General features: G+C 41.5%; 1 protein-coding gene across 2 annotated transcripts in view; it reads right to left on the bottom strand.

Annotated features, from left to right (window-relative positions):
- LOC106050397 (polypeptide N-acetylgalactosaminyltransferase 13-like) overlaps positions 1-3,651 on the bottom strand; it is a 56,014-nt gene extending 52,363 nt beyond the window's left edge. The window contains exon 1 of one of the 2 annotated variants that reach the window (XM_056040424.1): positions 3,492-3,651. The gene's annotated coding sequence lies outside the window, so the exon portion shown is untranslated. The remainder of the gene's footprint in view (positions 1-3,491) is intronic. The other variant, XM_056040430.1, reaches the window with a different exon arrangement.
- Between the last annotated feature and the right edge of the window lie 10,993 nt (positions 3,652-14,644).

The raw sequence follows: 14,644 nt of genomic DNA, 5'->3' as shown, positions 1-14,644 counted from the left end.
ATTTGGATGTTCGTTTTGCTACACCTTAACATCCCCTCCCTCCCATAGATGCTTTTCTTTGTATTTTCATTACTCTCTCCCCTTTCCCTCCACTGCCTGTATGATAGGTTGTGACACTACACGTCTAGTGTATACCTCTCCTCACCACCAGCGTTTGCCTGGCGTGATCACCTGCAGTGGGCATGGTCTCTGGCTTCAAATTAGCAGCCCGCACTTTTTCTTTCATTCATAAATTATATATTCTAGATATCTCGATCTAGGTAGGTACTTCTATAAAAATTTCAAAATGATCACAATGCAATGGAACCTATTTAGTTAGATAGAGCTTGAGAAATGCTTTCCAATGATACCAATTTTATATTGCTGAGTTAATTGTGAGGGAAGTTATTAAATTTTTAGTGGCCAAAAATCAGCCTTCTTTAGCCTTTGTAAAAAAAAATAAAATCTGTGACTGAAACAACTGACAGTTGAACTTAAATTAACTGTATTATAAAAAGTCTTAAAGATAAGGGGTTGAAACTTCACACTCTTTTACATTAACTAGTATTCTGTTAAAATAAATTTAAAAAATAAGACCAAGCAATAAAATCTTTGAAAAAAAGTTAATTAATATATAAAAAAGCCTTCGACAAAAAATAAAAATATATGTGATTTTGTCATCATATGAGCCCAAAAATCACAAATAAAACAAATCAGAGATCTGTATTGTGTTTTATTTTGTTTAATTATAATTCTAATGTATTTAAATAGCTATTTATATGCATCAGATAGATAATTCTTATAAATTATAAATGAAAATAGCACTGCGCAGAAAATTTTTTCCTAAAATTTAATGACTATAAGTTTCATAAACTTCATAAAAAAACAGTTTTAACCTTTTGTAGAGCACTGGCAATTAATCATTTTAAAATCCCTTAATTTAAATGCTTTAAAAATTAGATTGTAAATGAAAAATTTCTTGCTTCAGACAATAAAATAAAAAAGAAACCTTGCGACTTCTTTAGAAGTTATTAAAAGATTTTTTACTTGAATTTTTGTGCAATAATAGCTCATCATTTTAAAAATATAATGTACTCATTTATTAACTATTAATTTACATGTATATTAATAGAAAAAAACAACACACAGAAAAAAAAATTAATTATTAGTTCGCTGAGCTAAAAATATGAAAAAAAAATTTAATATTTAATATTATTTTTTAAAGTAATTAAACTTTTACTTTAAAATTTGCAGATTACAAAGTCATTATAATAAAGACACATTCCCTCTCCATAATCTAGCATTCAAACACTATAAAAGTTAATCTAAATGAAAAATTCCTATGTGTGCTTCTAAAAATAGCTCATGATAGACAGAAATTGACCATTTCCAGTAAATCACAGTGTTGGTTGTTACTAAAAATAGATTTTAACTGTCACAATCTTCAATAGTGCTACTGTCACGTGTCACCAATGGTGCCAGATGTCACGATCAGACTTGAACTATATTGCACTATCAATGACTGTGTTGCCGAGGATCTTGAAATGATCTTTCAATAAGATGATCGTATAGAAGTAGACAGATCTATGTTGATGATACGATCATATAGAATGTTGCCAATTGATAAGAGGATCATCTAGGTCTAGGCGTTACAACTTGACAAATATGATCTAAGTACGATCTAAATTCAATGAAGAAACTTCTCTTCGTTCAAAAACAATTACTTTAATTAATAACTTGAAAACACTATACACAAAATAGTTACAATGCTTAAATGTACTTGAATAACTGATCTCTTCAATAATATATCTGAGTCTTGATATGAATAAAATATATATTCTTAACTACATACAAGTTAGATCCTATCTCTCTGAATATCTACAACCGACTTTAGTACATCTTTACACTAACACCTTCCGTACAGGACTGACTAGAAAAAGTATAAAGAAAAATAAAGGTTTGGGCGAATTGCCACGTGACTCATATCTCATTGCCGCTTGGTTGAGATCTGACCAATAAATGTAGTAACTACATAATAATTAATATTTTGAAACCAATGAAATTCATTTCGAAAATGAAACTAATACAAGGCTGGTTTTTCCCGAGGTCGTTGACCTTGCCGGCAGACCTTGGCTGATACAGTGTACGTGACATTAACCATCAACTTTGAAAATTAATATCCAAAGAGTGCGCCAAGCTACAAAGTTCAAACTTAGCACACATATATATATTAACATGCTAAATTCAATAGAATTAGTGAGATTGTTGTAACCATAAACACTTTTATTTTATTTAAAAAAGAAAATTTTACCCTTCTTTGTCTTTGTTAATTTTAATATCAAATATCTTTAAAGTGCGCCAAGAGAATTTGATGAAATTTGAAATATACACATTTCATAATATGATAAATTATTGTAGCAAACAGCATTGTTGTAACTTTTATAGGAAAAAAGTTGTAAAAATGTCAACTTTCACATAAACTTTTGTTAAGAAAAATTTAACAGATTGGCTTCAAAAGCAAATAAAAATGATCTCTGATATCTTATGTTTACAAAAAGTAATCATAAGTAGTCATCAAATCAAATAAAATATGCTAAAACTTTGATGGAAATGACCACCCCTAAAAAAAGGGTAAAATGTGCTGACACACTTTTCAGCCATTTTTTGGGAGAAAAAAAAATGGATCTAGGTCAGTTTATCGAAGTACCTAATCTAGGTCACATTTATCGTTTATTAATTTATTAATCCCAATAATATTTCTTTACGATTTTGCCTTGTGCACTATAGGAGAATGTGTTAAATTCATTAATATTGTTGAAACACCTCCTTTTTTAATTTTATTTAACAGCTAAAATTCATTAATATCGTTGAAACACCTCCTTTTTTAATTTTATTTAACAGCTAACAGTATTAATGTGATTGGAATGTCTTTCTAAAGATGTTTGGAAGCTTATTTTGATATATCCACCAGCCTACAATCAAACAGGCTAATAATATAGCCTTCATCCCTTATATTGTATGGGTATGAATTGCCCGGGGAGGTTAAAACAATAGCTTTACATAGATGGTTACAGAGAATCTAAAAAACTGCCATCTGCTTTGGAAAAGCGGAACAAAAATACAGGAACTTATCTAAAATTGGACATGCACTGTCACGAAACGGTGAAACGTCGTTTTTAGCTCCAAACATAAAAACAAATTTATAAACAAAAAAAGCGTTGCGTTTCTTAAAGGAGAATTCGATGAGCTGTGCCTTATGCCTTATATAAGAAGCTACTATAGTCAATCTAGTCTTTACTAAAAAATGAATAGGGTTATAGACTAGATTTAATAAGTAGATTGATATTGAAGTGATTCTTAGAAGACTTAGATCTAGATCTAGATCTAGTTAACTTAGTAACTTAACTTAGTCTTTTCTTTAGACTTTACTTTAGGATTCTAAATCTAGACTCTAGACCTAGATGATGAGATACGAATATTATAATATATAATATATTTAATTATTACATTACTTTTTAAAAACTTTTTAATGATAGATCTGATTCTAGATCTAGTCTAGCATTAGACTGTATAGAATAGATCTACTCTAGATTATAGATCTATTTATATTAGACTATAGAAAGTCTACTCTTTAATATGTGCATCAACACAACGGAAGTTGTTCAAGCACACAAAAAAGATAAGTTGCCAGATTTCTTAAAACAATAATCTTTTCCCCTCTGAAAAATTAACACATTAATATGTTTTTGTACCAGAAAATCAGCCGGAGAAAAACTAAAGCAAACTAGTCATTATATATAAGTCAACAAACTCCCTAACAACAATGGCCACTGGCAAAATGGGCACTCTTTAATAATTTTTAAGATAATTTGAATTTTTTAACGTAGGTCCTATTTCAATGTAACGCAGTTGGTGTGCACCAGTGCACTGTTCAACACGAATGACAGGCGACATGTTGATACGAGCTAAAGAGACTGTTGAATGGGCGTAGCCAACGGGAGTTTAATAAGGGTTCAACCCCCCTCCAAAACGAAATTCCCCCCTCCCGCATGGAGGGGTGGAATTTTGTGACTGTTATTTCACTTTATTATTATAATTTTTTAATTGGAAGGGATATTTAAACGTTAAACCACCACTTGCCCCACGGCCCCAGCGTTGCAAAAAAAAAAGGGGGGGGGGAGGGTAAGGTTTAAACCCTCTTCAATAAGAAACTAAAGCAAACCATAGTCACCAAATTCCAAGAATGTATTATATAGACAACGGGGTTGACTTTAAAACCTACCAGGAGGGTCTGAGAGTTTAACCCTACCCCATTGCGGTTTTGAGGTTAACCCCTCTCCCTTCAATAAAGAAATTAAATTAAAGCAGCCTATAGTCACAAAATTCTATTAGCGTTAAAAAAAATACTTAAGGAAAACTATAATATATGCATAATCTCTAAATTCCTTAAATATAGCCAAATGAGTTTTGAGGTTAAAAACCCGCCTTTCAATAAAAATTAAGTACAATATATTATAGGCTACTGTTGAACATTTCATTTTCTTTTTTTTTCCCACAAAGCTTATATAAATTCAGTGGCGTCACTAGGGGGGTGCGGTTCGCACCGGGTGACACCCTTAAGGGAAAAATCATATTTAGGCAAAAGTTGATTCGACACATTAAAAAAAATCTATGAATATATGAATGAATGAATATATTGCCCTCAGGCTTCAATAAAATATTTCAAAATCGGAACGTCCCACTCCGTTATTCTTAAACATTGACATGGACTGTTCTTACTTCGGGAAGAAAAATGCTGTGAAGCCTACACGTCAGAGAAAGAATTTATGAAGCTCAGAAGTTAGAACGCAAGAATACGTTTGGCGGAGCTAACGGCTATTCCACAGACTAACTTGCTGTATTGAGAGGGAACCAAATGCCACTCTAATACTATCGCCAAATAGAACTTTTCCGGCTATACAAAATACTTAAAAATTATGTACAAAGCACTGTTTCTGAAAAGAAAAAGGCGCCTAAGATAAAAGTTTGAGAACACAGCTAATTTTCCTCGGATGTCTTTAACATTTCTGATACGGCCATTCCCACCATTTCTTAATTTAATTTTATGTGACTTGCAATCTTCTTACTTTTAGAAATAGTGCAAGCTAGACTTTAAGCAGAATAAGTTTCTGAAGCTCTGAAAAGCTGAAAAGCGCTTGGAGCTGTGGGAGCTTTAAGTTAACTAAGGAGGCAGCAAACGTAAATTTTCTGGTCTAGATGGTAGTCAAAGTTTGAACGACAAATCATACTTTTATACTGTATCCGTCTAAAAGTCTAACTATGAAACTTGTTCACGTGATGTTCAATCTGTTTCTAATTTTAATAAACTTACTTTGTAAAATATGCAATAACTATTGAATAAATGTCATAAACAATGGGATTTTATCATACTTATTTTACATTTCTGTAAAATCCATGAAAGTAGGTAATTAGCTCACTGTAAAAAAAAAAAAAAAAAAACAACTAACGATAGAGTTTATTAGGAAAGGTTTGGAGAAAGTTGATAGATGGGTGACACCCTGAGCTAACCGCACCGACACCAACCCTATAGTGACGCCACTTTATCAGCTCTCTCTGTCTGTCTGGTAAAAATATTGTACACGTTACTTTTCCCATACCCAATCTCGGAAATGGTGAAATTTTGCGCAATTATTTCTTGTACCTGACAAAGCAAGAATATATATATGTCACGTCACTGGTGACACCTCATTGTTCACAAAATGAGGACAGTGCACCTATCTCAAATTAGGTCACGCGTACCCACGCTTCAATGCCAGAAAGACGCAGATTAAAACTTAGTTCAAGGCTACAGCATGGAAATAAATTAACATAAGTTAAATAAAAAACAACAAGGTATTTAGATGTCACGGTTCTTTATTCTAAGGAAAGATATAAAAGGAGTTGTAGTAGCTTGGGAGGAGAGAGAGAGAGAGCTAGAAAGTTTGACTTAGAAGTCGCTGGTTTTAAAGTAAATAGTTACTCATTTTATTAGCGGCCCCAGTAAGGAGAAAAGCCGCTATTAGGTTTGTGCAAACTGTCCGTCAGTCCATCTGTCCGTCTGTCACACTCAGATCTCGAAACCTAGAAGAGATATCAAAAATATTATTTCACCATGCAATGCGGCTTGAAAAGGTTAGGTGCAACGGCTACTTTGGGTTTTCTAAAAGCAAACCGTTTAATTTATAAAATTAATTATGCAAGCGATTTTTTCATAAAAATACACCAATTCTAAAACAATTACGTAAATGTAAGGGAGGCGATGTTACAATATTCAACAAAGAAAAAAAAAAAGCCTATTTTCAGTATCACTAACTCAAATATATTTATAAAATGTACAGGAAATGTTTACAACAAATATAAATATTAATTATAGGTGTTTTTTCTGTTCATCTAGCTGCTAAAATTAAAAGAAAATATTTATGTTTGTTTATAAAGGCTAATAATGCACTTTGTATGTAAATATCACGCACATTTTTTAAAATGGACTTTTTATGTAGCGACTTTCGAGCAGTAGCGTAACGCCGCAGCATGGCATAGTACTAAACTAATTCCTTAAAATTGTTTAAATAATCAGATTTTATTTATTTTTTTATTTAGTGCCCCCATTAGGATAAAAGCCGCTCATTTTTGTCCGTTTTGTTTGTTGGTCGGTCTGTCCGTCTCATTTATTTAAAAAACAACAACAACAAGAGAGAGAACCGCCGCCTGGTAGAAAATGATTTTTGTAGGCAGGCGGAACGATTTGTTCCGCCAAACTCTCGCCTGAATGCGTCAAAAAGCGCTACTGGCCCTGGCCAGACGGTTATCTACTTCCCATGAAAGTGAGGTATCATTTGACTCTATACTACCTAGATATGATTTGATTTTAGGCACATCGGCACAATTTAGGCCATGTCGTGCCTGCGGTCCCTTAAGGACTACTCTCTCTTTACATAACAAGGGCTAAATTCTATACAGTTAAATCATTAAAATCAAGGTCTATTCACATTTAAAATAGTAAAGGTAGTAAAAATTTAATTATTTGGTAAAAATCTAATGTAAATAGTACATGTTCACAAATTTATAAATCAGATCTTCGTAGATAACCCCACTTCCCGGATAAAGCCCAGTACCTTCCCATGGTTGACATTATCAAATTCGTCCCGAGACATGACGTTAAACTGCGCTCCTCTTTCCTCAGCACTTTTGGAGCTCAAAAGTGATCTACTTCTTTTCTATCATTGTGTCTGCCTCCTCTTTTCCTCAGTCTGCCTTCATTGATCTCCTCTGTCTCCTTATCTGTAAAATCTCAATACGTCCTAGACCAGTCCGTTTGCCGTGGACTGCGACGGGTGGGGGGGGGGATAAAGAGATCCTGGTGTTTGAGTGGTGGCTATCTGAGGATAAACCACCACAACACAATACTTTGGCTCCAAGTTCCCCTAGACCTGAGGCCCAGATGGCCCGCTCTGGGTCAACCGGCTGGTCATGCCGAGCTACCAGCATTAGGTCTTCGACCTGTGCTGGAGGGCGGTGGCTGGAGGGCCAGTCAGGGAGCTGCTGTATCGGACACATGTCCGATGCAGCAGCTGACTGAGTATAGCACCTGTGTAGCCCTGGCGGGCTCATTCAGGTTTGATTAGATTTGATTTTTGATTTGAGGCACATATGCACAATTTAGGCCATGTCGTGCCTGCAGTCCCTTAAGGACTACTCTCTCTCTAAACAACAAGGGCCAGATTCTATACAGTCATATCATTAAAATCAAGGTCTATTCACAGTTAAAATAGTAAAGGTAGTAAAAATTTAAATATTTGGTAAAAATCTAATGTAAATAGTGCATGTTCACAAATTCATAAATCAGATCTTCGTAGATAGCCCCACTTCCCGGATAAAGCCCAGTGTGACCTTCCCAGGGTCGACATCATCAAATAGTGTTTTTAAATTAGTGTCTCTAAAATATTTCTCCCTGACATCCTGGTATCTGGGGCAATCAACGAGGATATGTTCCACGGTGAGGCGAGAGTCACAGTACTCACAAAGTGGGGGCTCCTCTCTCTTCAGTACAAAAGAGTGCGTGATGTAGGTGTGACCAATACTAAGTCTAGACATGGTCGTGCTACCACACCTTGTCAGACCCTTAGATGTGGTCCGCCACCTGACATCCGCCACAATCTGCCTGAGTTTACTGTGAGTCTCAGCCTCACATCGGTTCTGCCACTCTCGATAGGTGGCAGAGGCAATTCTTTGTCTCAGGTCCGAGCAGGGAATTTGGGTTCCTGACACCGCATGATTTAGGGCTCTCTTTGCTTCTCTGTCTGCGGCTTCGTTTCCCTCAATGCCAACATGGGAGGGGACCCAGATGAAGGTGACATCCCTACGGTCGGCTGTTATTTGGTCCAACAGCTTCAGGCTCTTATGTACCAATGGGATGTCAGTCTTCATCCGCCCCAAAGCTTGCAATGCAGATTTGGAGTCTGAGCAGATTATAAATTTCCTCCTTTCTGATGCTTTTACGGCCATAAGTGCAAGCAATATTGCGTGCAATTCGGCCGTAAAGATGGAGCAGCCATCGGGGAGTCCATTTTGGATCCGTCTGTGTAGATGGTGCCACAATCTCCGTAGCTCTCCTGCAGTTCCCTAAAGTGGACTTGTAGTATGCTTGGGTCTGTATTTTCTTTTTTGAAATTGAGGAGGGATAAATTTAATTTGGGTTTATTCATTAGCCAAGGAGGGTTCTGAGGGGTTTCTATTTTAGAGATTTGGTCAATGGGTGGGGTTAAATTTTGGATTGGTTCTCTCATTCGAAGGCCCAACGGCTGTATGACGTTAGGCCTTCGATTGTATAATTCTACCTCTGTGGGGTTAAATATGGAGTCAAAAGCAGGGTTCGTGGGGTTGGATTTTAGCTTGACTATATACTGCATTGCAAGCTTTTTCATTCTTATATCCATGGGGAGTTCTCCAGCCTCCACATGGAGACTTGGGATAGGTGATGTACGAAACGCGCCGAGACAGAGACGCATGGCAGCATTTTGTATTGGTTCCAGTATTTTTAGGTACGACTTCCTTGCTGCTCCATATATTATGGATCCGTAGTCTAGCTTGGATCGAATTAGACTCCGATAGAGCAGCAGCAAGGTATCTCTGTCAGCTCCCCAGTCCGTATGGCTGAGTACTCTTAGTATGTTTAATGACTTTTGGCATTTCTTCTTAAGTTTCATAATGTGGGGGAGAAAATTAAATTTGGAATCTAAGGTTAGGCCTAAAAATTTTGTAGTTTTCACGACAGGGATCTTCTTTTTGTGTATAAATAGTTCAGGGTCTAGGTGGAGTCCCCTTAGATTACAAAAATGCATACTAACTGTTTTGGAGTCTGAGAATTTGAAACCATTATAGTTTGCCCAACCCTGAATTTTTTTTAAACATAACTGTAATTTTCTTTCTAAGGTGTTCATGTTTTTCCCATAAGTGAGAATGACAAAGTCATCAACATACAAAGAGCACTCTATGCCAGGGGACAGCGCATTTATGATGCTATTTATTTTAATGTTGAACAGGGTGACTGACAGAATGCTGCCCTGGGGTACACCCATTTCCTGGTCATGAGTGTCAGAAGCGGAGTTGCCCACTCGAACCTGAAATTTTCGATCTTTCAGGAATTCCTCCACAAAACGGGGGAGGTGTCCCTTAAGCCCCATAAGCGCCAGGTCACGTAGAATGCCATGTTTCCAGGTTGTGTCATAGGCCTTTTCTATATCGAAGAATACAGCTACTAGATGTTCTCTTCTGAGTAATGCATTTCTAATGTAAGCTTCCAGCCTTACCAGGTGGTCAGTTGTTGTCCGCCCCTGCCGGAATCCGCACTGGTAGTTTGAGATCACTTTATTCCTTTCCAGGTACCTGAGATGAACTCCTATTGAAAAATCAGAGCAGGAAGGACTAGTCCTCCCGTAGTGCTCTGGCAAGAAACTTAGCCGTCCGGCGTAGTGCCTCATAGCTACCATACAAGTCGAGTGACTGCACAGGCAAGTCCCCCCTTAGCTCGCGGAGCTGGGGACACTCGTACAAGACATGCGACACTGTTTCGACGCTCTCTCCACAGTGACGGCATCGGGAGTCAAAGTTAGTGCGGAACCGGGCAAAGTATGCCCCAATAGGACAGTGTTCCGTCCTGCACTGCGCAACTATTGACTGCTCTGACCTCCTCAGTCGCCACCATGGATCGTCGCGATCTGGGTGACGCATGCGCTGCCAGACACCACGTGCTCTGTCGGATTCCTCCCAGGACTTAAACCACTTCTCATGAATGAGTGCTCGGATTTGTGCCGTTGCTTGTAAGTACGTGCTTGGTGCTTCGAGGTGTGTGGCTGCCATTGCACCCTCCCTTGCGAGGGCGTCTGCCGTTTCATTGCCCCTCACGCCGCAATGTGAGGGCGCCCACTGCATATAAACGACAGCTCCAATAGCTCGGCGGATGTTATCTGCGGCGCCGATTGCCTCTTCTATTACGGGCGACCCTCCCCCGCCGCCACCCATAACTAGGAGACTGGAGCGAGAGTCAGTGACCAACACCACCGTAGTGGCGCTAGTCTCGCGTTCGAGCATTCGGGCCCTAATGGCCTCGAACGCCCTAGTTATCCCTGTAAGTTCGGCATCCATGGAGCATGCAGCGTAGCCGCATGGACCAGAGAGCCTATCTGGTTCAGTCCGGTCGGGGTAGACAATAAGGGCCCCATACCCCGATCTATCGGGGTCCCTCATTACCGACCCATCGGTATAACAGAATATGGCATCTGATGGGTAGGATTTTATAGTTATGGATGCCAGATTTTGGAGAATGGCAGGTGTTAATCGCCTCTTGGTGGCTCCCTCTTGCCCTAACAGGGACAGGTTTATTTGTGGGGCCGGCAATCTCCTCCACGGAGGGCACGTACTGATTCTCCTAATAGGGATTCTATCAGTGGAGAGTCCAGCTGTATTTGACAAATTGGCCGCTATATGTAGGAACGATCGCATTTTAATGCGGTTCCTCTCTCTCCACTGTCGCACTAAAATTGAGGTGGGTAGCCTAGAGTCGCCCCTTTTATAGCGCTCGTAGGCCGTAAGTACTGCCCTCTCCCTCCTAAGATATAAGGGTGCCACGTTTGTAAAGATTTCAGCAGCGTTTGTTGGGCTTGTCCTAAAGGTGCCACAAATGAACCGTAGAGCCTGTGCTTGTACCCGGTCGAGTGATTCGAGGGCAGTTTTACTAGCGTATACTTGAACTGTATAGCTGTATTCGATTTGTGATCTGACTGCCCCTAGATACAATGTGCGTAGCATGTCAGCTTTGGCACCCCACTTTGTGCTGGCCAGCTTTCTTAATAACGCTAACTTCTCCGAGGCTTTTCTTTCAACTTCCTGGACGTGCTGGAGCATTGACAGTTTTCTATCCAGGGTCACCCCTAGATATTTTGGCGTATTTTCACGCTGGAGTCGCAGCCCACCGAGTTGAAGCTCGAATGGTGCCTTAAGGATGTCGATTCCTAGGCTGAACAGGGACCAGGTCGTTTTGGCAACGTTTATCTGAATCTGCCATTTGTCGCAATACGAGGAGATGGTATGGAGGTCTGCTTGAAGTGCCGCCTGAATTTGGTCGGCTTTCTTCCCGGTTGACCAGAGGACAATATCGTCAGCATATAGCAGTTTTTTGGACCGTAGTGAGCTGGGCAAATCATTAAGAAAGGCTATGAAAAGTGTACAGGACAGGGCAGAGCCCTGAGGCAGGCCATTAAGTTGTTGTTTTGGCTTGCTAAGGGAGTGCTGGTATTTTGTACGTGTGCTCCTCCCAGACAGAAAGGATTGTATCCAATTGTATATCTTGCCCCGCACACCCATAGCTCTTAGCTTAAGATAGAGGCCTTGCTTCCACACACGATCGTAGGCCTGTTTTAGGTCTATGAACACCGCGTATGTGCTCTCGGACCTCTGGAACCCGTCGGCCACCTCCTGTGCGAATGTCGTGACCTGATCGATCGGGCTCAAGCCTGCCCTAAAGCCGGCCTGTTCTGGCGCCAGGATACCGGCACTCTCAAAGCACCAAACTAGCCGCTCGTTAACCATTCGCTCAGCAACTTTGCCAAGGGTTGAGGTTAGTGAAATGGGTCTGTAGGATTCCACGTTAGTCGCGTCTTTTCCCTTCTTAAGGACTGGCACAATGACAGCACTCTTCCAGGCCCCGGGCAGTCTGGACTCTGCCCAGGTTCGATTCATAAACTCCAGGAGTTTATCTCTCGCAATGCCCCCAAGGTGTTTTACCATCTCGGGGGTAACCTTGTCTGGCCCCGGAGCTTTTCGATTTTTGCACTTAGCTATCGCTCTGTCCAGCTCAGCACGACAGAAGGGCGCGTTGCACGTTGCTTGGCTTTCCGGCTCATCTGGCTCCCTCTCGAGCCTCTTACGTTCTTTGTTGAGGGCTTTGGACGTGGCAGACTTCTTTTCGGGCTTGCTGATTTTAGCAAAATGTCGATTCAACAAGCCGGCCATTTTGGTTACCGTCGAGACCGGCCCTCCGGGTGACAATAGAGGGGCAGCCGTTCGCGCTGTGTCTTTGGCCTCTAGGTTTCGCAGAAGACGCCAGGCTTTCGAGGTATCCCGAAGATCCATCCCGGCGCAGGCAGCGTTCCAATGGTCCGACCGGACGCGTCGGGCCAGTTCACTCGTGGCTCTGCAGAGCCGATTGTACTCCCGCCGGATTTCAGGGGTACCCTTCCGTTCAGCAAGCCTCCGGGCTCGCTTACGTCTCAGGACCAGCTTATTCAATTCCTGAGACCACACGCGTTTCTGCCTTACGCCAGGATAAGTCCGCGGGACAAACCTCTTGGCCGCACCCAACATAGCTGCTGTTATTTCGCCGTATATGATGTCAACGTCCCTATCCTCCACTGCAATATTCATAAGGGCAGTGTTGACTGCTGCCTCGTAGGCTGGCCAGTTCGCCTTGGTGTAACTCCATCTACGCGGGGCTTTTGGGGTTACACCACTGGCCTCTGAGAGGGCAATTGTGACTAATATGGGTCTATGGTCACTTCCAATGTCATCTAGGACTTGGAATTGAGTATGTGATTCTAGGTTAGCTGTGATTAGAGTAAGGTCTGGTCTAGATTGGCTGCCATTTCCGGTATGGTATAGAGTTGGGGGAGTATGTTTATTTTGCAGACAGAACAAATTAGAATTATTTAGCAGTTCATGAATTTTATGTCCCGATGAGTCGGTTGAATCATAGCCCCACTGCTGAGACTTAGCATTAAAGTCTCCTGCGATGACGTTGTGAGTATTGATATTAGTACAGTCATATTCGAGACTAATTTCATGCTTGGGGGGGTTATACAGATTAGTTACCGTGAGTTTGCGCCCTAATTTATGTATCTCGAGGGTGATGGCGTCGGTACGCCCATGCACTCGTGGACCGGGGACTTGTGTAGCAACCAGATTGTTGCGTACATACGTGATGAGCCCCCGGCAGTCTGTGCATTTGCACTTAAATGCAGTATAACCGGTAATACTGGCATTGCGTTTGCCAGTTAGTGTCTCTTGTAGTAAAGCCACATCTATTGCCCTCTCGTGGAGGAGTTTTGAGAGCTCTAACACCTTTGGGATGACCCCGCAGATGTTAATTTGTAAGATCAGGAGGGACCTTGTGTTTATGGGCTTAGTCCCTGGAGTGGGCTGGATCCCACTAGTGTCAATTTGGGTTGTTTGGGGGCCGGAGGCTCCCTTCACTATTTCGCTTCCAGTCATATTTGCCTGCGGTGTATCTAGGTCCGCAAGAGGTTGTGGCAGACTTCCATCAACCTTATTCGAATCGGACCTCCGAAGGAGGTACGAATGCAGTGTTCGTTGAGAAGAGGGCTTAGGTGGAGGAATTTTAGCTGACTTTTCACGACCTGACAAATTCCCCCTCATCGAGGTCGCGGGGCGACTAGTAGCTGACTTTTCGTGTCCGGGCCTGACGCCCACTACCCGGCGCACGGAGCCTGTTCGGGTCTGCTCGTGCCCGCTTTTTACTGTGTCTGTGTCAATCATGGCTGTATGGTTAAGGCCGTTGGCGGCCTTAGTTACTGCTCTAATGCAGCAGCGTGCATGGCCTATACTTATGTCGCCACTAAGGGCAAGGCAGAGACCTGCCCAAGCAATCACCGCCACAGTTTGGCATATAAGTTTCCTGCAAGGCAGGAGTGGGGTGGCACGCGTTTCTCGATATTCCCAGTGTCAGAGTCGCCATTGGTCGCGGCGGATTCCTCCACTAGCGCGCCAGGGAACGGGCTAGTTAGAGCCTAGCTCGTGGACGCCGACCGGTCCGCCCGACGCAGCCCGCTAAGGCCGCGCCAGTCAGTCCAGTCTTTGCCCAAAGTGAGACCCGCGAATCAGCCGAGTCCCAGGAGAACCCGACCAACCCTCGAGTTGGTGTCCAGCGCTATCCGCTTTTCGGAGATCCCGTTAGGTCTCTTACTCACCGTTGCCCCGGGGCCCCACAGGGGGGGGGCTGGACATAACCCCTTTGATTTCCTTTTACACTTGCCGGCTGCTCATTCATCAGCGGCAAGCAACCAGTACCCTTGGCCACTCCCGAAGAGCGGAGTGTTCACGCGGCGACCACGATGAG

Source organism: Biomphalaria glabrata, chromosome 1 (assembly GCF_947242115.1).
Source record: "Biomphalaria glabrata chromosome 1, xgBioGlab47.1, whole genome shotgun sequence".
Taxonomy (NCBI): Eukaryota; Metazoa; Mollusca; class Gastropoda; family Planorbidae; genus Biomphalaria; species Biomphalaria glabrata.
Note: the sequence above shows the minus strand (reverse complement) of the source record. Positions and strands in the feature narration are given on the sequence as shown.